General features: G+C 45.2%; 1 pseudogene; it reads right to left on the bottom strand.

Moving 5' to 3' along the window:
* Window positions 1–409: 409 nt before the first annotated feature.
* Window positions 410–24975, bottom strand: LOC117088580 (annotated as a pseudogene).
* Between the last annotated feature and the right edge of the window lie 401 nt (window positions 24976–25376).

The raw sequence follows: 25376 nt of genomic DNA, 5'->3' as shown, positions 1-25376 counted from the left end.
ATATATGTACATGGCCGAGCACGGTGACTCACACCTGTAATCCCAGCACTTTGGGAGGCCAAGGCAGGTGAATCACTTGAGTTTAGGAGTTCGAGACCAGCCTCGCCAACATGGTGAAACCCCGTCTCTACCAAAAATATAAAAATTAGCTGAGCGTGGTAGCACACGCCTGTAATCCCAGCTACTAGGGAGGCTGAGGCAGGAGAATTGCTTGAACCCTGGGGATGGAAGTTGCAGTAAGCCGAGATTGTGCTACTGCACTCCAGCATGGGTGACAGAGTGAGACTCTGTCTCAAAAAAAAAAAAATACATATATATATATATATATAGAGAGAGAGAGAGAGAGAGAGAGAGAGAGAGAGAGAGACAGAAAGAGTATATATTATAATTTTCAATAATCTCACTCCTCCACTCACTTGCAATGTGACCTCAGACAACTGGTGCCATGGAGGGGAAGGAAGCTGGCTTGCTGCAGGTCTCTCAGAGGCAGGAAGTTGAGGGGAGTCAGAGCCACTGTCTACAGAGGTGGGGACACTGAATGACCCTGGAATCCTTTGACCCCTTCCCTCAGCCCCTTCAGCGGGGCAGGAAGCGGATCTGGTACGTTGGGGGTATTTTGCCCACACCACTCTCCTGAGGTGTCAGGTCAATGTCTTCAGGAGCCACAGGGCTGGCCACGAAGTTCTGGAGGATGGTGGTGAAGAAGAGGAACAATTCGTTGTGGGCGATGCCTTCACCAAGACAAATGCGCTTCCTTGTGGACACAGAAGGTCACCAGCATGGGCACAGGGCAGGTGCATACTCTTTGCTCTCATATGTCCCTAAGCCCAGACACATATGTCCACTGCAACAGATTTGCATAAGACTGGCCTTTTACCTACAATTCAGGGTGGACTTTGAGGAAGCTGCTCTGAAACCAGGTGCAAATCTTTGAGTGGATGTGCCATGTTCATCTCTCTCTCTCTCTCTCTTTTTTTTTTTTTTTTGAGATGGAGTCTCTCTCTGTCACTCAGGCTGGAGGACAGTGGCGCCATCTCAGCTCACTGCAACCTCCGCCTCCCAGGGGTTTAAAAGGATTCTCGTGTCTCAGCCTCCCAAGTAACTGGGATTACAGGTTCCCACCACCATGCCTGGCTAATTTCTTGTATCTTTAGTAGACATGGGGTTTCACCATGTTGGCCAGGCTGGTCTTGAACTCCTGACCTCAGGTAATCCACTCACCTTGGCCTCCCAAAGTGCTACGATTACAGGCATGAGTCACCGCGCCTGGCGCCATGTTCATTTTTCTGGTAGAGGATTTGTAGCTTCTGTTAGAGTTCCAAAGGGTTTCATGACCTCCACAGAGTATAATGACCCACTTCTGGTTGTATGTGTGTGTGTGTGTGTACCTCTACATGTGTGAGTGTGAGCATATTTATGACAACATTCTTAGTGTTCTTCACTTCTCATATGGGGAGAATGGCACCTCTCTCAAAGGGCTCTTGTGAGGTTAAAGGAGACAATTGACAAAATGCTTAGACTAACACTTGGCTTGTACTGAGGAGCCTTAAGGTTTGGTTATCGCCTTGTGTTTGTTCCTGGGGGTATGTGTGGGGTATGTGTTTCTGGCTGTGTGACTGTGTGTGTGTCTCTAGGCTGTCTTCTGGTCTCAGCCTGAGATCCACAGGCTTCAAGAGTTCAGGGGGAAAAAACCCAAGTTGTATATAAATTGTGAATGGGACTGATGCATATGAGTCAGGGAGAGTCTTTTTCTTCCACTGATTCTCAGAAGTGCAAGGAACCCCCCATAGGTTCTAAACCAGAGACTTGGAGAAAAATGAGAATAAGCGGAACCAGAAAAAGCTGAGGCAGAGACAAAGGGAGCCTTTCCCTTCACTTCAGTGTTCATAATCTGCAGACCTTGGAAAGGCCATGTCAAGTGTGAGTTTTCAGGCATTCCCTACGCCTGTCAAGTTGTTGGACAAGTGTGTCTACGTGGACGTGTCTGGAAAAGGGTCCACATCCCTTTGGCACATCCAGAAGGTGGGCGACATGAGCTTAGAAACAGGCAGGTCTCTGGGCTTGTTCTTCTGTAATTATTTGTGTGACCTAATGTTTTCCACAACAGCCTGATGCTTGTTACCTCCCTCCCATCACACTCTCCCCATCTCTGGGGCCGTCTATTTGGATACCTTTTGGAATTTCTTTGGCTGCAGCACCCTTTTGGCTTGGGTTATACTTTTCTTTCTGCCCCTGGCAGCCCTACCCCTGTCTTTTTCTCTGTCTGTGCCTGTCAGACACAGTTTTTCTTCCTTTCCTCTCCTTTTATTTGGCTTTCTTCCATCTTGCTTAACTTCCTATCTCCATCTATTTGAATCTGATTCCCCCCAATCTCTCTTGCTCTGTCCTTTTTTCATCTCCCTCTAAAGATACCTTATTTGTCTTGTTCATTCTTTCTTCCTCTCTTCTTATGTCACTCTGTCTTTTTCCTATCTCTTATCTGTTTCTCTCCTTTCCCTCCTTCCTTCTCCCCTCCTTCTTCCTTTTCCTCCTCCCTCTCCTCTTATTCCTCCACCTCCTCCTTCTCCTTATGTGGCTCTCTCTCTCTGTGTCTCTCTCTCTCTTCCTCTCCGAATACTGTCTGATGTTCACCTGCTGTCTGTCTTTCTGCCACGGTCTCCCCATCTCTATCTCTCAGTGTGTTCCCTCTTTGTCCCTAGCTCTGTTTCTCAGTCTCGTTATCTTTGTTACTTATCTGTCTCTGTCCTTATTTCCCTATATCTCTGCCTCTCTTTAAAGAAAATAGCAGGCTGGTCACAGTGGCTCACGCCTGTAACCCCAGCACTTTGAGAGACTGAGGCAGGCATACCACAGGGTCAGAAGTTCAGGACCCTCCTGGCTAACAGAGTGAAACCCTGTCTCCACTAAAAATACAAAAAATTAGCCAGGCGTGGTGGCAAAAGCCTGTAATCCCAGGTACTGGGGAGGCTGAGGCACAAGAATCACTTCAACCCCGGACGCAGAGGTTGCAGTGAGCTGAGATCACGACACTGCACTCCAGCCTGGGTGACAGAGTGAGAATCCATCTCAAAAAAAAAAAAAAAAGATAGCAAAATTGAGAGAAGACATTGACCCTCAAGCCACCACCCCATGTGTTTCCAACTATCATTGAAGATAAAATGTGGAACGAGGTCACTGTACTGCACAAAACTTCGGGCTGGGCCAGGACCCTGGATCACTGAAGTCACTGATGAAACTCAAGACTGGGGGTTGGTTTCTGGGGCCTTTCATGGATGGTGCATGTTAAATTAAATTTGGCCTAAAGGGGCCTCCCTACATAACAAACTGTAACCTAACTCAATATGTAAACAAACTCCAATGTAACTTGAGAGTATATTCTTGGAACAAGTAACTTTGGCCAATCAGGGCAGCCAAGTTTCAGCCAGTCACAGGCTGCAAGCTGCCCAGACACACTCAGATAAGGCAAATACAGAGCTGTAACCAATCAGGCCGTTTCTGTACCTCAGTTCCTTTCCCTGTGGATAAATACTGCCTGACCACATTGCTGGGTGGAGCTCTCTGAACCTTTACTGGTTCCATGTGCTGCCCAATTCATGAATTGTTTCTTTGCTCAAATAGACTCTGCTAAGTTTAATTTGTCTAAAACTTTTCTCTTAACCAACCAAAGAGTGGAGGATGAGAACTGGGACAAGTCAGAGCATGTCAAGACCTTCTCCACTCCCCAGTGCTAGAGCAGAAATCCAAACTCCTCCCGCAACCCTCAAGGTCCTGCTGAGCTGAGCCCTTTGTCTTATTCCCTTCTGCAGTCTACACCCAAGGCTCACCGGACTTCCTATGGTTTCTCAGTGGTACCATTACGTTTCCACCTTTGGCCTTTGCCCTTGCTGTTTCCTTTGCCTGGAACACACTTTGCAATGGTTGATTGACGCTCACCCATGAACATCTCGGCTTGGAAGCCAGTTCCTCTGGTAAGCTTTTCCTTACTGACCCACCACAAGATTAGCTAGTGTTTCCTATTTTGTGCTCCCAAAGCTCCCTTTAGAGCACTTATCACAATTATGTCTAATTATAATAATTGTCCATGTGAGCATGTCCTTAGTGCCAGGCAGTTCTAAGCATGTTGCAGGCATTCATTCATTTCATGAGATGATAATTTTACTGTTATTTGATGAATGTCCATCTTCCCTGTTGGACTTTACATTTCCTGGGGCAGGAACCCTGTCTCTGTGTGACTTGTTTGATGCATTATCTTCAGCCCCCAACACAGCACTGCCCTTAGGGTAGTGCTCAACAGATTTTTTTCTCTTTAAGAAAATGAACTCGCTGAGGTTTAGAGATGTTAAAATACTTGCCCAAGGTCCTGCTTTCCAAGATGTGCCTTTGGGAATGTGATCTTCTTCCTCAAGCCCCCTTACAGGGTTGTAGTGAAGATGGAATGGGATAAGGCAGGTGAAGAAATTGGAATATATTAAGTGCTCAATTAATAAGGATCTGTCATTGTTTTTCTCAAGTTGAGGATAGGACCTGCCCTCTGGTGTCTGGGAAAGAAATTGTGGGTCCAGCTTACCTAAAGAGAACGGGATAAAAGCTTCGTTCTTCTTCAATGCCCCATTGGCATCCAGAAAGTGGTCAGGATTGAAGGTGTCTGGTTTTTCAAAGTAGTGTGGGTCATGGAGAGCAGTACTGAGGAGGGGAAATACTTCCATGTTCTGAGGGAGGATCACAAGATCAAAAGATACTGTCATTCCCTTCCCACCCTCCACACACACACACCACAAAAAAAGAAAAAGAAAAAACAAAAACAAGGGGACTCAATTGAGAAGTTTCAAAAAGGTTGAGTTTGGGAATTAAGAGAATCCAGGATGCCCACAGAGGAAGGATGTGGGGTTCCAGCCGGTCTTACCTTGGGGATGATGTACCCTCGGAAGCTGGTCTGTTGTGTGACAATGTGAGGCACACCCACGGGGAGAAGGTCAGCAAATCTCTGAATCTCATGGATGACTGCCTCTGTGTATGGCATTTTGGCTCGGTCATCAAGCGCTGGAAGGCGATGTGGGCCAATCACCTGTTCAATCTCCTTGTAGACTCTCTCTGCAGAGAAGAGAAGACAAATGAATCTCATTTTAAAGAGGCATTTCAGGCCGGGCATGGTGGCTCATGCCTGTAATCCCAGCATTTTGGGAGACCAAGGCGGGTGGATTGCTTGAAGTCAGGAGTTCAAGATGACCCTGGCCAACATGGCAAAACCCCATCTCTACTAAAAATACAAAAAATTAACCGGGTGTTGTGGCGCACGCCTGTAGTCCTAGCTACTGAGGAGGCTGAGGCAGCAGATTCTCTTGAACCCAGGAGGTGGAGGCTGCAGTGAGCTGAGATTGTGCCATTGCACTCCAGCCTGGGTGACAGAGCAAGACTGCGTCTCAAAAGAAAAAAAATTAAAAACAAATTTTTAAATGAGACCTTTCAGCAGGGACACTACTTTCTATTCAACAATGAAAAACCTATAGTAAAGGGTTAGATCCTTGATACCCCTCAAAGCAATCAGCATGGAGTGAGGGGAGGAGAGAGGAAGCAACAAGAATTCTCACTGCTTGAAATCTAGTGAATATTATGGATCCTCTTCCCACATGCACAGGTACACACGCACACATACACACACACACCACAATTTTGTATAGAACTTCAGATTAAGAACTCCAGGCTACAAACCTCTCAAAACACCCTCTCTAAGATGAGTAGGAAATAAACTAATATTTGTTGTGTGTATATTACAGGTGAGACACTATTCTTGGTCCTCAGGTATATAATAGCGTAATAGAACAATAGATGAATCCATGAACAACTGGATAGATAAATACATCAATCAATCAATCAATCAACAGATCAATTCATGGATGGGGAGATTGATGAATAAATGAACAAACCAATAAATGGATGTAAATATTTACTTATCAATTAATAGAAGAATTGATTACTTAATCACTAATGAATGGTCCATAGACAAATCAGTGAACTCAATTAATGAATAATCACATGAATGGCTAGATTTATGGAAGAACAAGTGAATACGTAAATTAGTGAAGTATGAGTAAATAAAGGAATAAAGGAATGGCTGAATTGAGTGATAAATAGATCAGAGGTGAATAAATGAGTGAATTATTGTGATAAATGAAGGAACGCATGGATGGATTAAGGGTGAATTGAAAGATAGACTGATGCAAGGATAAGGGTGAAACCTAGTTCATAGAAGGATGGATGAATGCATGAATGAATGAATGAAGGAGCCAATGAATCAATGACAAATAGTGCATCGACATATCACTATTTCAGAGGATCAACTTGTGGATCAAGTAATCCAAATAATGAATGACAGTATATGTCTTTGGATGAATCATAGATGAAAGAATCAGTGAGTATATATTCTTTAATTCATGAATTAAAGAATGAATAGATGAAAAGATAATTAGATGAATGGATCAATTTTAAAGTGATGGCACAGAAAGTCAAATATTGCATGTTCTTACTCATAAGTGAGTGCTACAAAATGTGTACACATGGACACAGAGAGAGGAATGATAGACAGTGAAGACTCAGAAGAGTGAGGGAGCAGAAGGGGGTGAATGATGAGAAATTACTTAATGGGTACAATGTACATTGTTCAGGTGATAAATACCCTAACAGCCATAACTTGACCACTACAAAACTTGGGCATGTAACAGAACTGCATATGTACCCCTTAAATTTGTACATCATGAGGTCAGGAGATCGAGACCATCTGGGCGAACACAGTGAAACCCCGTCTCTACTACAAATACGAAAGATTAGCTGAGTGTGATGGTGGGCATCTGTAGTCCTGGCTACTTGGAAAGCTGAGAAGGGGAGAATGGTGTGAATCCTGGAAGTGGAGCTTGCAGTGAGCCAAGATCATGCCACTGCACTCCAGCCTGGGCAACACAGTGAGACTCTGTCTCAAAAAAAAACCAAAAAAAAAAAAAAAAAAACAAAAAACAAAGAAAAAAACAACTTAGAACAAAAAATCCTTAAGTGATGGAAGAAACCAGCGGGAGAACGTATGGACAGGTTCTTCATGCATCCATGCATCCACCAACAGAATTGGCTTGGTTGGAAGCTAGTCCAAAGCCTGCAGTGCTCCCAGAATAGGAAGCCAGCATCCACTCTCTCATCCAGGTGGTACCCATAGCCCCATTTCTACAGTTCGGAAGGAGGTCAGAAGACCCCCTTGATTGGCCATCCCTTGCCCACCTGCGACATGAGGATATTTGAGCATGAGCAGGAAGCCGTAGCGGAGAGTGGTGCTGGTGGTCTCAGTGCCAGCAAAGAAGAGCGAGAGCGTGTTGAAGATGAGGTTCCGGTGGCTGAATTCGCTGTGTGGGTTGGATTTCTCCTGCGTCCACAGTAGGGAGGGGAGAGGAGGGTCAGGGGAGGCTGTAGCCTTGCTGGGTACACGCCCGTCTCCCTGGCTGCCCTCTGTTTGCCTAAAGGTCTTTGACACTATCTGGCTCAGTGTGCTTTTCTCTGTCCTCTACATGTCCAGCCGCGTATCTCTAACTCATCTCTCTCAGCCTCTCTTTACTCTGCCTGCTCTGTTTCTATCTCTCTCCACATCTTTTTGATGTGTTTCTCTCTTTTTGTCTCCCAGTCTCTTTCTGCCTCTGAGTCTTTTCTTCTGTTGCTGTATTTTTGTCCCTTACCCTGAATTCCTTCCTCAGCCAATCTTCTCTCTCTTTCTCTCTCTCTGTCCCTCTCTCTCTCTCCCCACCTCCCCTCTCTCTCTATCTCAGTTCCTCCTCCCTATTTTCTCCTTCCTTTCACCTCATCTTTCTTTCCTTCCTCATCTCCTCTCCTCCCTTTCACTATTCTCCCCTCCCTAGTCTTTGTTCTTCCCTCCCCCTCTTCCCCTTCCCTACCACTTTTCTCTCCCTCTTCTCACCTCTCCGCTTTGCCCTCCCCCTCCTCCCCTCCCTTTTCCCTCTCCCAGACCACACTTTTTCCATTTGGAGCAGGAAGCTGTCGATGAGGTCCTGGGGGGCGCTGGGGTCCAGGGTTTCACGGTGCTTCTCCACACTGTGGCCAATAAAAGCATTGATTTCCTGCAGGTTTTTGTAGATTTGCCTGTGTACCCCAGGAAAGTATTTCAAGAAGCCAGACAAGAGCTCAAACAGCTACAAGAAAGAAGGGGTGGTGAGGTTTGCCTAGGGCTGAGTGAGCAGGTCACAGGGAGAGGGCCCTTCCTGGGCCCCAATACCTCCATGGGAACCCCCCTTCCCCACTCTCCTCTGCCTCTGAACCCCTCACTCACTGACTCTATGTCTCATTTGATCTGTTATTCTCACATTTACCTCTTTCTGCATCTTCCTCCCTCATCCTTCTGTCTTTTTCTTGGCCTCTGCCCCATCTCCCTGCCTCTCTCCTTTCTATCTCTTTGTCTCTGTCTCGCTTCCTTTCTGTGCCACTCATTGTCTACCTCAGCGTGTTTATTTGTCTTTCTCATACTTCTCTCTCCCTCTTCCCACCTCTCCTCATCTCCCTTGCTGTGTCGGACATTGATAAAATGATTCTTACACAAGATAAGCCTGTTGACACTTTAGGACTATGTATTTTGGAGCATATCTCTATTACTTTGATGAAGAATGGAATGCCTAATTTATTGCAAATAATTGCAAAAATGCAAACGTATATACTGAGATGTAAAATTCCTTCTTAATCTCTCCTTCTAGAGATGACCATTGTTAACTGTCTGGTGGGTCTCCTTCCAGACTTTTCTCTGTGGTTCTCAATGGGAGGAGAACATTAGAATTATTGGTCGGGCTTGTTACAAATAATCACTTTGGGCCCCATCCCAGACTTTCCAGATCAGACCGTCTGGAAAGTAGGGTCCTGAAAATCCATAACTGTGACAATCCCACATGTGAATCCAACATACACCCTTAGTTAATAGATGTAGCTATGTTGACCAGCCTGGCCAACATGGTGAAACCCCATCTCTATTAAAAATACAAGAAAATAGCCAGGTGTGGTGGAGCTCGCCTGCAGTCCCAGCTACTTGTGAGGTTGAGGCACGAGAATTGCTTGAACGAGGGAGGTGGAGGTGGCAGTGAGCCGAGATCACAGTACTGTACTCCAGCCTGGGCAACAGAGCAAGATACTGTCTCAAAACAACAAACCAACAAACTACTGCTATGCATACTGTTCTGCAGCTTGATATTCTTAAATTTAATATGTAATAGGCACATTTCCATGTTAATAAGGAGACTTTTTAGTATTTTAAAATAACAGAAGGTTACCTTTATAATCTGGGTAATGTTTTTTTTTAAAAAAAAACAAAAACAAAACAACAACAACAACAAAAAAAAAACAGGTAGAAGGAGAAATGGGAGAAAATGAAGAAATCCTTACTGTCATGCATCCTTGATTTTCTTCAGGTGAGGAGCTTTACCAAAGACAGAGAAGCAAGGATACAGAAGAACGAGGAGCAGGCTGGGCACGGTGGCTCACGCCTGTAATTCCAGCACTTTGGGAGGCCAAGACGGGCAGATCACTTGAGGTCAGTAATTCGAGATGAGCCTGGCCAACACGGTGAAATCCCGTCTCTACTAAAAACACAAAACAATTAGCTGGGCGTGGTGACAGGCCTGTAATCCCAGCTACTCAGGAGGCTGAGGCAGGGGAATTGCTTCAACCAGGGAGGTGGAGGTTACAGTGAGCTGAGATTGCACCACTGCACTCCAGCCTGGACCACAGAGTGAGACTCCATTTCAAAAAAAAAAAAAAAATTAGCCAGATGTGGTGGCACATGCCTGCAGTCCCAGCTACTTGGGAGGCTGAGGCAGGAGAATCACTTGAACCTGGGAGGTGGAGGTTGTAGTAAGCAAGATGGCACCACTGCACCCCAGCCTGGATGAGAGAGTGAGACTCTGTCTAAAAAAGTAATAATAATAACAAAAATGACATCCAGGAGCAGAAGAGTAGAGATGAAGCCCAAAGCCTGATTCGTTCTCTCTCTCCCTCTCTTTCACACTCATTCTCATCAACTCTCTCTCTCAGGATCTCTTGATCTCTGTCCTTCTTTGTCTTGTTTTTGCTCATCTTCCTTCTCTCAGTCTCTCTCTGACTCTATTTCTGCCTCCACATCATGCCCCATTCTCTCTCTCACTGTCTCTATCCCTGCCTCACCATCTCCCCTCCCTCCAGGTCTCCATGTCCCTGACTCTCCACGTGGTCTCTGCCTTTCTTCCAGCGATAAGCTGCATTTCTGGGCCCCCAAGACAGGTCATCCTTTTCTTGTGTGTCCTGGATGTTCACCTCGCCCCTACCCTCCCTCTCCTTCTCCCTCTCTCTGACCTGGCCGAATATAGAACTGGTGAGTGAGAAAGTATCGTAGAACAAGTTCAGCATCTTCAGGAACTCTTGATCTTGGTAGTGGAAGCGTTTTCCAAAGACAATGGAGCAGATGATGTTGGCGGTAATGGAATGGAAGAAAAAGGTGGGGTCCACGAGGGCTCCTAGGAAGAAGCAGCAGGTCAAGGACACAGACTGAAGGACCTGGGGAACATCAGGCTGTCACCCATCTCTGTGTGATTGTCTGCCATCACTCAGTAATGATAAACATAAAAATAACCATAACAGCTAATTATATACCAGCATTTCACACATCATTCCATTGAATTCTCACTACAACAATGTGAGGCAGATGCAATTTGATTATTAGCTCCAAATTATAGATGGGCAGACAGAGAGGTTGGGTAATGTGACCAAAGTTGCACAGCTAGTCATTACTGAGGTTAGGATTTAGACCCAGGCAACCGAGCTATGGAGTCCATGCAGCCGGTTCTCACTCTACACCTCCTCTCAGGCCCCACCTCTGACTCTGGGAGTGAATACAGTTAAATCCCAGGAGTAGGGGCTGGGAGGAGTAGGTGTTCAATCAATTGCTTGAATAAATTACAAAGCCCTGGGTGGGCACAGGGGCTTATACCTCTAATCCCAGCACTCTGGGAGCCTGAGGTAAAAGGATCAGGAATTCAAGACCAGCCTGGGCAACATACGGAGACCATGTCTCTATAAAAAATAAATAAAAAAATGTAGCCAGACATGGTGGCACATGCCTGTCATCCCAATTGAAGGAGTCCAAGGGGCTGAAGTGGGAGGATCACTTGGGCCCAGGAGTTTGAGGCTGCAGTGAGCTGTGATGGTGCCACTGCACTCCAACCTGGGTAACAGAGTGAGACCCCGTCTCTAATTTAAAAAAAATAAAAAACCATCTTTCTACCCCTACCTATTTACTCCCCATTCATCTCTTCTTTTCACATATAGGGCTCTCAAGTCTTCTGGGAATTGTTCTGCACTTGTTAATTGATACCTGTATACACCAGGCTCAGCCCTGGCTCCAGCTGGAGGGTGATCTGTGAACGTCCAAGAACATCAGGTTGGCGCAGCCTCTCTCTGAGTTTCACTTGCCTGTCTTCTCTCATTCCTCTGCAGACCTTTTCCTGAGCCTTGTCTGTCTGTCTAATTTTCTCTGCCTCAGTTTCTCTTTGCCTTTGTTTCTTTCTGTCTCTCTGTGTGTATATTTGTCTCCCTCCTACTTTTTTTTTTTTGGAGACAGAGTCTCACTCTGTCATGTAGGCTGGAGTGCAGTAGTGGGATCTCAGCTCACTGCAACTTCTATTTCCCGGGCTCAAGCAATTCTTCTGTCTCAGCCTCCTGAGTAGCTGGGATTACAGGCACATGCTACCAAGCCTGACTAATTTTTGGATTTTTAGTAGAGACGGGGTTTCACCATGTTGGACAGGCTGGTCTTGAACTCCTGACCTCAAGTGATCCACCCACCTCAGACTCCCAAAGTGCTGGGATTACAGGCATGAGCAGCCACCGTGCCCAGCCTATATTTCTCTGCATTTTGGTCCCTCCATCTGTCTGTTTCCTCCTGCCTGTGTCACTCTGTTTCTTCCTGTCCTTCTCTTCAGTCTTCTTGTCCCTGTTTTCCTATAGCTCCTGTGTCTCTACCTCCCCACACAGCCTCTACATTTATGTCCCATAGTCTCTTGAGAAATTTTGATAAGAGAGATGGGAAACACCTGGCATGAATGAGATGGAGGCGCTAGCCACAGACCCGTCACCTGTATTTCCCACAGACACCAAATTATGGAGAACTCAGAAACAACCTAGTGCTTCCTTCATGACCCCTCCAGCTGCACCAGGGCAGAACATCCCACCTGGCCTGTTTGCTCACTGCCAGCTCATCAGCACTGCACCCAGCACAGGGAAAACACAGTTCATTATTTGTTAAATGTCTGTAGTTTTTTCTTTTCTCTCTTTGCTTTCTTTTACATAACTTCTGTTTTTGCCTTCATTAGGTACAACTGATCCACGAAAATATATGTCTTTGAGGGTTTCTTTGTTTGTTTGTTTGTTTGTTTGTTTATCTGAGACAGGATCTTGCTCTGTTGTCCAGGCTGGAGTGCAGTGGCACAATCACAGCTCACTGCAGCCTCAACCTCCTGGGCTCAAGGGATAGCACAGTCCCACCATAGCCTCCTAAATAGCTGGGACTATAGGCACACACCACCATGCCTGGCTCATTTCTTTTCTATATTGTGTAGAGACAGGATCTCATCATGTTGCCCAGGCTGTTCTCTAACTCTTGGCCTCAAGCAATCTTCCCGCCTGAGCTTCCCAAAGTACTGGGATTACAGGTGAGAGTCATCGCATCCAGCCTCTTTGAGCAATTCTTGGACATTATACACCTGGCATCTCTTTCTTTCCCTGGCTCTCTGTGTTTCTCTCCTGCCCATCCCCAACCCTCTCTATTCCCCTGTCTCTCTCCCTCTCTGTCCGTATCCCTCTGTCTGATGGTGTCTCCGGTTTCATCTGTCTCTGTCTCTGCCCACATATACCTCTCTTTCTACTCCCGTGCACCTGCATTTCTCAGTGTTTCGTTGTCTTTCTTTCTTATTCACCTCCCAGGACTCACCCTTGGATTTCCGAAGCTCCTCTATCAGACACCGAGCCTCCTCCTGAATCCGCTCCTCCACACTCCGCTTTCCCATCCCGAAGTCCCTCATGGTGGTCAGAGAGAATCGCCGAAGCACCTTCCAGCGGTTTCCATTGGCAAAGACAACGCCTGGTTGTAGGGAAGGTGTGGGTGGGTTGCACAGGAAGTTGGAAGAAGGCTCTGAGTCCTTCTTCCCCCCATGTCCTCCCTTCCCTGATGCATCCCCCACCCGCCCCCTCCCAGTGCCTCTGAGGCCCTCACCATGTCCCTGGAATACTGGGTCCATGATGGCAATTTTTCCCCGGCCAGAGAAGGCCTCAGCGTTGTCCAACACAGCCTCCAGTATGGCCTCTACTCCACACAGCAGACCACGGGCCTCGGTCCCAGGTGTACTGTGAAGACATCCCCATATTTCTCTCGGAACTGCCAATCACATCCACACCCGGGGTGGCTGTTAGTCAGCATACACCTCATTTGTAAAACCATCAAAATACTTACATAAGAGATTGGTAATTAGCCCCTCCCCAACATCCACCTTCCCAGGCTGCCCTTTCCCCTGCCGGGACCCAGCGACTAAGCGTTAACGGTTAATGGTATCCAAGGGAGAGAATATAGTCATGGGTTCTTAGTTTCTGTTTCCTGTTGGGCCAGTAAAGCCCCTTCCTCATCCTTCTTTTCTGTGTATCAGTAGAGACAGAAACTGAAAACCATGGCCTCTGGCTGCTAAAAGACAAACAAAACAAAACAAAACAACAACAACAAAATAAGGCAGGTTGGACAAGCTTAGGTTAATGGGTGGCCCAGCCAGGGTCTGCTCTGATTGGCTGATGCCCTAAACAGTAGAGATGGTTGGTAAAATACGATGAATATCACTCCCATCCCATACTTCTTACGATCCGTGGTTTTGCTTTTTGCGGTTTCGGTTACCTGCATCTAACCGCAGTCTGCAAATATTAAATGGAAAATTCCAGAAATAAACAATTCATAAGTTTTAAGTTGTGCATCATTCTGAGGAGGAGGATGATGTCTCTCACCATCCACTCTGCCCCACCCAGGACAGGAATCATCCTTTGTCCACCACGTCTGCACTGTGTATACCACCCTCCCTATATAATGTGATTGTAGAGGAAAAAATCAGTATGCATAGGGTTCAGTATTATGTGGGGTTTCAGGTATCCACTGGGGGTCTCAGAACATAGCCCCAGTGGTTAAGGTGGGGTTAGTGTGCAGCCACTTGGGGAACTGCTGGGCAGTATTTCCTGAAGCTGAACAAATGGATACCCAGGAACCCAGCCACTTCACTCCCAGGTACATGCTCAGCAAAAATGTGTACGTGTATTCACCAAAAAATGAACAAAGTAGTCACAGAAGTTTTCTTAATAAAATACTCATCAACATAGATATAGAGAAACAGTGAGGGTTTCACACAATAGAATACTATACAACAATGAAAAAGAACAGACTACAGCTACACTCGATAAGGTGGCTGAAACTCACAGGCATAATGTTGAGTGAAAGCAACTAGACACAAAAGAGTCCATGCATCATAATTTTATGTGTATGAAGTTCAAACACAGGGTCGGGTGCGGTGACTCACATCTGTAATCCCAGCACTTTGAGAGGCCAAGGCAGGCTGATCACGAGGTCAGGAGTTCAAGTCCAACCTGACCAACATGGTGAAACCCTGTCTCTACTAAAAATACAAAAATTAGCCAGGCGTGGTGGCCCTTGCCTGTAGTCCCAGCTACTGAAACAAGAGAACTGTTTGAGCCCAGGGAGGTGGAGGTTGCAGTGAGCCGAGATTGTGCCACTACATTCCAACCTGGGTGACAGCACAAGACTCCATCTCATAAACAAACAAACAAACAAACAAAGAAAAAGAAGTTCAAACACAGATAAAATCAATCCATGATCAAGGTGGTAGGTGGATAGTGACTACAAAAGAATAGGGTGAGGGGTTTTGAGGAACTCTTGCTACTTGGCCTGCATGTCAGTTACATGAGTGTGTTCTGTGTGTGAAAATTCGTTGAGCTGTGCACTTTTTACGGTGATGTTCAACTTCAATAAAAACTTGACAAAAAATCATAAAAATGGTTAACTTTACTTAAAAATGCCCTGCAATGATCTCTGCAAAGCCCCTTCACTGCTCTCTAGGCTTACATGCTTACACCCCTTAACAATTGTTTCAGTGCCCCACAAGCCAGGGTAACCCCACTAAAACGTAAAATAATTAATATCCCTGTGCTCACCAAGGCCTCCAGTACTCCCACTTTGCTGAGAATAAGATCTGAAGTCTCCACAGATGGTTCACATGGTCCTACATGATGTGGCCCCATTACCTCTCTGACTTCTCCTCCCACTCATTCCTCCATGTTGTTCCCTGAGATTTTTCCTGCTTCAGGATTCTTGCAACCACCACTGCCTCCTTCTGGTGCCTTCCACCTGAATCTTTCCTGCTCAGAAACAAAGCAGGAGTCTTTCTTTAACCACTCAACCTAACGTAGTTCTCATCACCTTCTGAAATAACCCCCTGCTTAATCATAGCTCTTGTCCAACTAACATTTCCTTATGTTTATTTTTTGCTTATCTGTGTCCGCCAATGGAATGTCCATGAGCACAGTGACCTCGTATGTCTTGTCCAAGACGCCACATCATCAATTCCTAGAGTATTTCCTGGTACATAGAAAGTGCCCAGTGAATTGTTATTGGATTTGTGAATAAATGAATGAGTGGATCAAGGTAGTTGCCATTTAATGAGCACTTATTATATACTAGCTGTATGCAGTATCCCATTTAATCCTCACAACCACCTTAGGGGCACACATTCTCACTGTCATGATCTTAACTGAGAGAAGAGAAAACTGTGACTCAATGCATAAGAGTTGAATCTGAGACACAAACCCGTATCCCTCTGACTCCAAAAGGAATCTGGAAGCTTATTGAGAAATGGAGAAGCAACAGCACCACCTTCCTCAGCCTTGACACACACTTGCTCATGCCCTCCCTCTTTACCGCACCCCCAAAGAGATGCAATCGTAATAGACGGTCGTGAATACCTAGAAGATCCTTGGAAGGTTTATGAAAGAGTTTTAGGGAGTCTGCGAAGCCTCACAACTTTATGCAAACATGTATGTGCCTATTTGGAAATGGGGGCCACAGCTTTAATCAAACTCTCAGAGGATTTCATCATCCACAAATTGTTAAGCAGCTTTAATCTAGGAGGGCTTTGGAGACAGACCTCCTGCTGGATCTCAGCTTCCTCTTTTCCCAGTTGTGTGCCACTGGACAAGTGCTTTTCCCAGGTTGAGCATCAACATCCCTACTGTTTTTTTGGTTATTGTTGTTGTTGTGTTGTTGTTGTTTTTTGAGACAGAGTTTCACTCTTTTTGCCCAGGATGGAGTGCAATGGCGCAATCTCAGCTCAGTGCAACCTCCCCCTCTCGGGTTCAAGCAATTCTCCTGCCTCAGCCTCCCAAGTAGCTGGGTCAACAGGCACGCGCCACCATGCCCAGCTAGTTTTGTGTTTTTTTTAGTACAGGGGGGGTTTCTCCATGTTGGTCAGTCTGCTCTCTAACTCCCGATGTCAGTTGATTCGCCCCCCTCGGCCTCCCAAAGTGCTGAGATTACAGGCGTGAGCCACCGTGCCCGGCCACCATCCTTACTTCTAAGATGAGGGTAGCACCTCACCTTGTCCACAGGTAGTTGTAAATGACACCTGGAAAATCCCCACGACAACACAGATAATTCCCAGCCACATTACTCTAGTGAGAAAACTAAGTCCATAGATTCACATGATAGTCTTGTGACACGTGGAAAACAATGAAAAGAAAACAATAGGCACTTGGGACCTTCACCTATGTGATGCAGCTCTATTTGGTGGGGAGGGATCCCCAGATCTGCGACCCCCTACCGGGGGCCAGGCAGCACTTTACAGGCCCTGGCTGACTGCCAGTTCTGCTGAGTCAGGCTTGGAGCTTTCACTCACTGACTCCTTCATTTGTTCCCGGACATATATTTACTAAACGCCTACTGTGTACCAGGCACTATGTTCAGCACTGTGCTGAGACCTCACAGGCCTTCCTTGTCTGGAAGTGTGAGGGAGAGCTCAGCCACAGGTTCACAGGTAAATGCGGCACTGTCGAGGACATAGGCTCAGTAAGGAGGGGCAGCTTGTGTATGAGAGCATGTGGTGGGGACCTGGGGCCAGGAAGTCTTCTCAAGGGAGCTATTGCCTGCCTGGATAGCTAAGGAACCCCAATAATGAGGAACAGACACTGTTCTTGCATTGACATTAACCAAGATGATCCAACCACATCCTCAAACAACAACAACAACAGCAAAACAAACTATTTACCCCAAGTCCTCCGTGTGGGAAAATAGAAATCTTTGCTGCAAGAAAGAAGGGGAGAGGGTCAAACATGTCTTTTGAAAACTTATCCCAACACTTTGGGAGGTTGAGGCAGGAGGATTGCTTGAGGCCAGGAGTTCGAGACCAGCCTAGGCATTGCAGTGAGATCCTCTCTCGAACCCATCTCTACAAAAATAAAAATAAATAGTGGAGCATGGTGGCTCATACCTGTAGTCCCAGCTACTCTGGAGGTTAAGGCGGGAGAATCTCCCGACCCCAGAAGTTCAACGCTGCAGTGAGCTATGACTGCGCCATTGCACTCCAGCCTGGGTAACAGACTGAGACCCTGTCTTTAAAACAGTTAAAATGAAAAAATTCTTCAATATCATTCCTGACAAGCCTCCACGTTCTATGAACTAACAAGTTAGCCACAAAGATCCTTTTGAAAACTCAGTTTAGGCAAATACGAATTTCATTGACAGTTTTGCTTGTTTCAGAATTTGTAAAGGATTGGGATATTCAATGACCATACCAGCTCACATAAAGAAAGGGGGCCATGAGATACCAAGAGCTAGAAGGAGCAACAAATTCTGTTAATAGAGGCATGATTAGTGCCCAGGTAGCCTCTGCAGAGCTTGGAAAAAACCCTTAAAGAGAGGGTTCAGTGAATTGTGTAGGATGTCTTTGGCCAGAATTGAAACCTATACACACTTTCCTAAATGTTATCGCTCCTCACACTGCAGATGATATATTTTTAAGAGATAGAGTCTTGCTCTGTCGCCCAGGCTGGAGTGCAGTGATGTCATCATAGCTCACTGCAGCCTCAAACTGCGCGGCTCAAGTGATCCTCCTGACTCAGTCTCCCAAGTAGCTGGGACTACAAGCACATGCCACCATGACTGGCTAAATTTAAACATTTTTTTGTAGAGACAGGGTCTTGTTTTGTTGTCTAGGCTCATTTCTAACTCCTGGCTTCAAGCAATCCTCCCACCTCAGCCTCCCAAAGTGTTGGGAATACAGGTATAAGCCACCACGTCTTTGAGTGTTGACCGGTTGGGTGGTGAGTCACCCAAGCAACATCTTACCTAATTATAAGCCTCCTTGCCTCCCTCCATGGCATTGCCCTGAAAAATCTAAAGGTTCCATCATTTGAGAGTCTATGACCCAATTACCTTGTATCTTCCAGGTAAAGTGCCAGTGTCTAACAATAACCAAAGACCACATGTTTCGACCTAATGTCTAAGATAAACATATATGTATGACAATTATCACATTCATCATGTGTATGTCCATGTATTCTGTCTAAGCAAATACTTTTAAAATTCATAATAGTATTGGCTTATATACTCTGTACTTGGTATCAGTAAAAGACCATTGATCAGAAAAAAAAAAAAAAGCTTTATTAATAGCAAAGGGATAATAAGTCTAAGATTCAGGAGTATGGTCAACATGGGAGGGAGGAGGGGAAGAGGAGGTGGAAGGTATTGTCAGTGTTCTAATTCTCCCATTGGAAAATGGGTTGATTGATTACTAATAATAAGTATATATTTAAACATGAAATCATGCATGGCAAGCAGTGATAAGCCAAGTAAACACTGAGCAAGTGGCAGTTACACATTATAGGGCATTATGTATACTGTTGATAAGCACTCCCTGCCCAGACTCCTTTCCTGCTCTCCCTCTCTCCTCCACTGTCCTGGCACTGACACGGGCTAGTCTTCTCTCTCTCATTGGCACAGCAAAATCTATTTGATTCGTGTCACCATCTCTTTTACCTCATTCTTTCAGTGACAGGCAGGTACCCAAGGATGTAACAGAGGATGGCAGAGAAGAGTGATATTCTATACCTGTGGCTCACACCCAGACACCTCTTCATGCTCACTCACCCCTCCAAGGACAGTGCCCTCATGTTCCAATTCAGAGACAGGGTCTCAATCTGTTACCCAGGCTGGAGTGCAATGGCACCATCAAATTACCTGTGTTAACCTATTTAATAAACCAGTGTTATGTACCTGAAATAGAGAAGCATAAATTGCTACTTATGGTACTAAAATTTGTACTTAAGAGGCTGTAATTCCAATGTGATGCTTGTACTCATGGAGATCCTGGATGGCCACCTGGTCCTTCCTGAGTTCTTAAAATTTCCATCACTAAAAGCTCTGCATTCCATGACTCACCATAGAAGAGATAAAATGATCCAAATTATGAGAAAATATTGATGAGGTGACTCTTGTAAGTTTGCTAAATGGTTTTTAACTAATATTTGGTTTATCAAATCCATAACTCTAGTAAGACAACCAAAACCTCAGGCGATATATTTCTGGCACTTGGTAGACCACTTGAACACTTGAAGATGGAGTTAATTCAACTGCACGTTCATTGCATGTTTTCTGGTTGTATTAAAGGCTTCCTGTGCACAAAGATCAATGCCATAACAGGAGCTAAAAGGTAATTCGAAAGTGTATTTCCTTACTGGGCATTCCTGGGGAACTCTCCAGTGATAGAGGTACTTGCTTCACTAGACAAGTGGTGAAATAGTTAAATAAGGTATGGAAGAAGGATTTAATGAAATCAACTATAACCTAATAGTAATAGCAATAAAAAATTTAAAATCCGCTTAAAATTGCTGCAAAGTGTGACTGCACCTGACACTCAAGTTAAGAGACTATTAACAGCCTATCTTCTCTCTATGGACAGTGGACCTTATCTCTACTCCCCAACTCCACATTTCTCAAAGGTTATTATAGGCCCAGTGAGTTCCTGCATGGCTGCAGGGTCACAAGATCGATAAGTTTAGGTTGCAAGACATGTCTTTCTCAAGATGTAAGAAATGTTAATTAACTGCTTTGTTTCTCACTTCTGTAACTTGCTTCCCGCCTCCCATAGTTCCCGCCTTAAGATGTTTAAAAGGAGGAAAAGCCCTTTGTTTGGGGCTCAGACTTCCTGGATGTGTGTCCGGCTGAACCAGTAATCACCTTAATTTAATAAACTCTGCCGAACTTTTTTCAGGTTCTCCAGTCTTTGATTGTTCTGCAACAGTATTACAAACAAAAGGCATTAGGCAAAGCATGCTGAATTGATTGGAGTCCCTTGGTCAAAGGCATTATTGATTGCTGACAATCAGATCCACTCCTACTGGAAAGACATAGATTGATCTCTTGTAAAATAGTAATAGGAAGGCCTATGCCCCTAATAATAGAATCTCATGCATCTCCCACTCATAAACTCTGATGTGACTCAATAATGCAAGGCTTTAATGCATTATGCCAAAGCACGTTTTGTGCCAGGTAAAAGGAGTCGTTGATGACCCATCAGTCAATGACAGTCAGACCTTTCACGATCTAGAATTTAGTGGTTGGGCCCTTTGGAAATGTCACCAGGGAAACTGTCCTTGAACTCCATTGGAAGGGACCATACCAAGTTCTTCTAAGACTGTCGTTGTACTCCATTGCAAAGGACAGTGCCAAGTTCTTCTCTGTAGCAAAACTTCAGGGTCTAGGATCTTGGATCCACATCTCTCCATTGAAAAGGACCCTTCTAAATTCCTAGAACTGTGTGTCTGTTGGAGACCTTAAGGTAAAGCTGTCCGGGGAAGTTTCTCCCCAGATGCAGTTGGCAATCCTATATGTGGACAGTTTTTCCGAGATTGTGGATTAAGATTTCTCTTCTATCATGAAAGCATTACCTTTTATCTTTTCTTCCCTGTTTTCTTGCTGTCCTGACCCTTTTCCTTTCCTTACAAGAAAATACACAGGACTATAATCTGCGAATGGCTTTAGCAAAGGCTTATACTCTAGCAACAAACAAACAAACAAAAAAACAAGCAATTGTTGAGTTTGTGAGTCAATGTCCCAAAATCAGGAAATAATTTCACTGCTGCCAATGCCTCTTCGTGTTCCCAATGGGAATCACCCTCAAACCCCAACGGAGGAGTGGAAAGCTATATCTTGATATTCCAGACATCATTGCCACTTGCTTTTTTGTACTCACTGGAAATATTTGGTAGTGATTATGTTATTAGTTAGTTAATATAATAACAGTTTGTAATAACATATTATTAACTAAGAACATAATCACTGCCAAATATAGAAAATGTATCTGAATGATGGCTGCAAAAAGGCATATCGTGCTTCCAGGCATCCCGTATGCAGGACCTGGGGACAACCTATATGGGTATGGGTAATTGCGTGTGTAATGTTACTGGATTAAATATAATAAAGTGGCCAGGCGTGGTGGCTCATGCTTGTAATCCCAGCACTTTGGGAGATTGAGATGGGAGGATCACTTGAGGCTAAGAGTTCAAGACCAGCCTGGTCAACATAGCAAGACCCCAACTTTATAATAAATAAATCAATAGGTAAATATAGTAAAGTCTCTTTCCAACTAAATGCGACTATGCACCCTTGCAGCATGCTAGAAAAAGACCACAAAAAAAGTAAGTTTCCCACCTTGTTCAGGAGCTCTACAGACTTATGGGTAAACAAATTTAATTGACCTCTGCTCTGATGCTAGTAGGTGACCCTCTTTTCAAACCCCACAAGGGCCTTCCTTGGTTCTGCTGAGGTTTGTTTACTGTTCTTTCTCCTCACTGGTCCAGAACTTGCTATTTGTCCTAGCTCACTGCTGCTTTCCAAACTGTTTCCCTGAGAGTTCCCTGATACTGCCCATAGTTAAAAGCCAAAACAGTCAATAACTGAAATTACTGCTGAGAAAAGGTTCCAATGGGGTTCCTGGGTGCTCACTCTTGGTAGTATTGGGGGTGACAGTTCTATGGAATCTGAGGCTAATCTATACATTAAAGGACATCTTGAATTTTGTAGCCAGCTGAACCTTCAGGGAGTTCAGATAGGTAGAAGCCACTCTCCAAAAAGGGGATGAGAACATTTGTGTTCAACAATGCAATTTTAGATCTCCTCCTTGCTCATCTTGGAGGCTTGTGTATGGTGTTGAACAAAGCCGAATATTGCTCTTACCTTTCCTGTGAATTCACTAGTACATATAACTTAATTTAAAATGTGGATGACACTGCTGTTTCTCTAGACACTGTCACCAAATACACTAAGGACATTTCTCAGGGGAAAGAGAAGATACGTGTTTACAGGTGCAGCTAACAGTTGGTTTGCAAGCATCCTGAATGGTGATAGCAAATGATATGGTTTAGCTCTATGTCCTAACCCAAATCTCATCTTGAACTGTAATCCCCAGGTGTGGAGGGAAGGACCTGGTAGGAGGTAATTGGATCTTGGGGGTGGTTTCCCCTATGCTGTTCTTGTGATAGTGAGTGAGTTCTCACAAGATCTGATGGTTTTATAAGAGGCTCTTCCCCCTTTGCTCTCTCTCTCTCTCCTGCCACCTTGTGAAGAAGGTACTTGTGAGTCAGTTACATCCCTTTTCTTTATAAATTACCCAGTCTCAGGTAACTCTTTATAACAGTGTGAGAACGGACTAACACAGCAAGCCTGACTATCCCAAGGTTTTCTACTCTTCATGTTTCTTCTGGTGGATCTCTAGGATACTATGATATGTGTTACCAGGCCAACTACAAATGAATACCTCTTTAAATCAAGTTATTTTATAACAAGCTCTGATCCTTAATCACCGTCATGCCCTGAACAAAGTCTATGACCAATCGGACTCTAATACTATTGAACTATGTTTATTCATAGCTTTGAATCATTCGATTTTGATCAGTTTGGTTCATGGAGACTCCTGGTGTGGTACAGAATTCATTTTCTTTGTATTACCCTCCTGAGAGCCATCATAACAGTCTCCCTGATGTGTTGTATTTTCTCAAGAGTCTTGACCAGGTGCGGTGGCTCCTACCTGTAATCCTAGCACTTTGGGAGGCCAAGGCAGGTGGATTGCTTGTGCCCAGGAGTTTGAGAGCAGTCTGGACAACATGGCAAAACCCTGTCTTTACAAAAAATACAAAAAGTAGCTGGGCGTGATGGCATGCACCTGTAGTTTCAGCTACTTGGGAGGCTGAGGCAGGAGGATCGCCTGAGCCTTGGGAGTTCAAGGCTACAGTGAGCCGTGATCATGACACAGCACTCCAGCCTGGGTGACAGAGTGAGACCCTGTCTCAAAAAAAAGAGTCTTTTTTTTTTTTTTGAGACGGAGTCTCGCTCTGTTGCCCGGGCTGGAGTGCAGTGGCCGGATCTCAGCTCACTGCAAGCTCCGCTTCCCGGGTTTATGCCATTCTCCTGCCTCAGCCTCCTGAGTAGCTGGGACTACAGGCACCCGCCACCTCGCCCGGCTAGTTTTTTGTATTTTTTTTTAGTAGAGACGGGGTTTCACCGTGTTAGCCAGGATGGTCTCGATCTCCTGACCTCATGATCCGCCCGTCTCGGCCTCCCAAAGTGCTGGGATTACAGGCTTGAGCCACTGCGCCCGGCCAAAAAAGAGTCTTAAATGCTCATATACTGCCATTCTTTGTACATCCAATGGTCTCATTACAGTATGAATAACAAAAACATGAAGAAAACATAAAGAATCACTCAACTACTTTGATATTGTCCATTGTGAATTCCATACTGAGAGTCCATTATGATGGTGAGAGAAGTAATGTTAATGCCCAAGGTTTTGGTCAATCTCAAAATTTTGAGGCTGATCAAAAGGGGAGAATTGTTTAATTAAATTAAATTTGACCTAAGCTCTCTGTATAGAGTGAACTGTAATCTAACTCAGAAGTGTATTCTTTTTCTTTTCTTTTCTTTTTTTCTTTTTTTGAGATGGCATCTCCCTCTGTCACCCAGGCTGGAATGCAGTGGAAACATCTCGGCTCACTGCAACCTCAGCTTGCTGGATTCAAGTGATTCTCCTGCCTCAGCCTCCTGGGTAGTTGGAATTACAGGCACACACCACCACGCCCAGCTAATTTTTGTATTTTTAGGGAAGACAGAGTTCTCCATGTTGGCCAGGCTGGTCTCGAACTCCTGACCTCAGGTGATCCACCGCCTCGGCCTCCCAAAGTGCTGGGATTAAAGGCATGAGCCACTGTGCCCAGCCCAAATAAATATATTCTTGTGACAAGTAGCCAAGTGTTGGCTAATCAGAGCAGCTGGGCTTTCAGTCCACCACAGGCTGCTAACTGCTCGGATTGTGTCCAAGTAAGGCAAGCTGTGATGTGTGGCCAATCAGGCTGTTTCTGTATGTCACCTCCTTTTTCTGCCTGTAAATACCGCTTGCCCATACTGCCGTGTGGTGTCTCCTGGTTTAGGGAGTTGTCCGATTCATGAGTCACTTCTTTGCTCAAATAAACTCTGCAGAATTTAATTTGACTGATGTTTTTCTCCTAATAATAGCACCCATCATGCTTCACTATGCACCGTACTCACCAACCTGACTCAGGAAGTCTGCCTCAGTCTATTTGGTGAAGGATCCCCGAGTACAGAAGCAAGAAGCAGCCCACCCTCAGACCCCATTCATCTGTGCCTTTCCCTCTGAAAGGATTTGAGTAGGCCTCTTCTGTCCATCTGCAGAAGGTTCCCCAAAAGGGGCAGAGGGTGGGGACCTGGTGGGAGGCGGCCATGGGCTTTAGGGTGGCGCTGAACCAGGAGTAGCAAGAGGCCTGTAAGGAGTGCAAGGAAGAGGAGGAAGCTGAGCTCCATGGTTCCGGTGTGACTGCCCTGCACCCCACTGTAGCCTCTAACTGGGCCTTTTATCCTGAATCTGCCTCTCCACCCAGTTATGAAACTTCATCCATTCCCCACCTCCTTTCTCATTATTGTCCGGGAGCATTAGCTTAGAAAAAGGTGTTAGGGAACCCAGACTTCCTGCCTGGGCAACCCAGCGACCTGATGCCTATCCCTTACCCACTCTCAAGATGTTGGCAGGGATACAGTGGTAGAGATATCAAAGTCCACCTGAGCATGTGAATGTGTGGGTGTGTGGGTATGTATATGTATATTTTTGTAAGCATAGGTGAGCATGCACACTTTTTTACTTAGCTTTGTCTGTTTATGCTTGCATGCATTTGTCCATGCCTGCTTGCATTCATGTATGTGTTTATAT

This window comes from Trachypithecus francoisi, unplaced genomic scaffold, assembly GCF_009764315.1.
Source record: "Trachypithecus francoisi isolate TF-2019V2 unplaced genomic scaffold, Tfra_2.0 Contig00771, whole genome shotgun sequence".
Taxonomy (NCBI): domain Eukaryota; kingdom Metazoa; phylum Chordata; class Mammalia; order Primates; family Cercopithecidae; genus Trachypithecus; species Trachypithecus francoisi.
Note: the sequence above shows the minus strand (reverse complement) of the source record. Positions and strands in the feature narration are given on the sequence as shown.